At 43.7% G+C, this 2126-nt stretch overlaps 1 pseudogene; it reads left to right on the top strand.

Annotated features, from left to right (window-relative positions):
- The first annotated feature begins 1356 nt into the window (after window positions 1–1356).
- Window positions 1357–1925, top strand: LOC136314589 (programmed cell death protein 6 pseudogene; annotated as a pseudogene).
- The last annotated feature ends 201 nt before the right edge of the window (window positions 1926–2126 follow it).

The raw sequence follows: 2126 nt of genomic DNA, 5'->3' as shown, positions 1-2126 counted from the left end.
AACTGTGCCTTCTCCAGAAACCTCCCAGCTCATCCTCATCTTCATCTAGTATTTATCAAATAACTACTTACAGGCATCATCCAAGGAGCTGGAAATACAAAGACTTTTAAAAATGCAACTTTTGTTCCCAAATAAATAGTCCAGTGCTGTGCTGTTCGATATAGGAGACTTTAGCTACATGCGACTATTTAAATTACATCAATAAAAATTTTTTAAATTAAAACTTCAGTTCCTCATTCATACTAGCCACATGCAAGTGCTCACTAGCCACCTATGGCTAGTATCATTGTGGCAAGTTCTTTTAAACAACGCCCATCATGGAGACAGGCCAGGAAATAGACATAAACGAGATATTTCACATTTCTTCTAGTTTTAAATACTTGTTGACGCCATAGTCTTTTGTATTCGATCACCTGGAAATCAGAAGCAGCCTATAGCTAATCAAGATGGACATCGTAGGTTTTGGGGGATTCGCTTGCATTGAGATGAACTTGGAAAGTCTTTTTGTCAAATATGAGCTCAGTTTGCCTTTCTGAGCTGAAATACTCTAGAAAGCTCTTGTTCAGTATTTCTCTATGCTGTTACAGTTATCCATATTTGTTGCTCCAGAGCCCTCAGATGAAAGCATTACCTCAGAGGTCCTTAATCTTTTCTCCCCAACAGCTTTAGGGACACGATGCTTGTCGACTTCAACTCCACATGGTCTAAGATTTTGGTGAGGGAGAGAGGACAGATCAGTGGTTCCCTCCAAATGAGAACAGTGACCTGCTGTCCCATCCTCCCCAGGATTTGGAAACCCTCACTCCCTTGTCTTCCCTGATGCGAGTAACTATCTATTTTAATCCCCAATCTGACACATGTATCCCCTCTGCAGCCTGCCAAAGAGTTGCCAGCCTCTGCTTACACACTTCTAGCAATGAGTAGCTCACTACTTCCCATTATAGCCCATTCCATCATTAGAAAGCATTCTTCCTTTGATGGAGTCAGACAGAACGTGACTATAGAGACTGTGTATTGATCTCAGTTCCCTGATTCCTTCTCCTCTGGAAGGCCTTCATGTCTATGAAGAGACTCCAGCTTCCTTACCCCAGAGCTTTGACCTCTCCTACTATAAGGTGCTGCCCTGTCAGATTCTCTGCATGCGCCCTACATGGAGACCCTAGCATGGCCTGCTCCTGAAGATTTTGTCATAGAGAATGCTGATAAATGAATGCTCGTGGTGGTTCTCACAGAACCACTGGTCTGGAGCCTCCTTTCAGGTCTTCTTCTGTTGTTGGTGTCATCAACAAAAGCATCATTAAACATTTACTTCTGGTGTCCTTGCCAACACCCCAGGCTAGTCACACCCCTGGGCTCATGGCTGCCTACCCCTACCTCCCAGGCACTGGGGCCAGCCCGGCTCAGCCATGGACATGGCGTTTCCAGACCAGAGCTTCCTGTGGAACATCTTCCAGGGGGTTGATAAAGAGAGAAGCAACGTGATATCTGACAATGAGCTTCAGCAAACACTATTCAACGGCACTTGCACTCCATTCAATCCGTGACTGTCAGGTCAATCACACTGATGTTTGACTCTGAGAACAAGGCTGTGTGAACTTCAGAGAGTTCATAGGCATCTGGAAGAACATCATGGACTGGCAGAATGTCTTCCGCACCTACAACAGGGACAACTCAGTGGTGACTGACAAGAACGAGCTCAAGCAAGCTACTGCTCTCAGGTTCTAGCTACCGGCTCTCTGACCAGTTTCACAACATCCTTATTCAAAAGTTTGACAGGCAAGAAAGATTGCCTTTGATGACTTCATCTAAGGCTGCATCATTTTGTAGAGGTTGAAAGATAGATTCAGACATCTGATATGGATCAAGATGGCTGGATTCAGATGTCACAGGAACAGTATCTCTCCATGGTCTTCAGCATCATATAACGCTGGCCTTTAACAAACAGCGACATGACTTAATGGAAAAAAGACTGAAAATGCCAAATCTCTTATCTTTCACAAAACGGAGCATGGATGCAGTAGACACTGTTCTTCCTTTAGTCTTTATACAATTAACATCTGGGGACCCAACTGTACATATGTGGATCAGCTGATTAACATTTTTATAATCATAACAATAGTCATACT

The sequence above is a fragment of the Saccopteryx bilineata genome, chromosome 10, assembly GCF_036850765.1.
Source record: "Saccopteryx bilineata isolate mSacBil1 chromosome 10, mSacBil1_pri_phased_curated, whole genome shotgun sequence".
Lineage (NCBI taxonomy): Eukaryota > Metazoa > Chordata > Mammalia > Chiroptera > Emballonuridae > Saccopteryx > Saccopteryx bilineata.
Note: the sequence above shows the minus strand (reverse complement) of the source record. Positions and strands in the feature narration are given on the sequence as shown.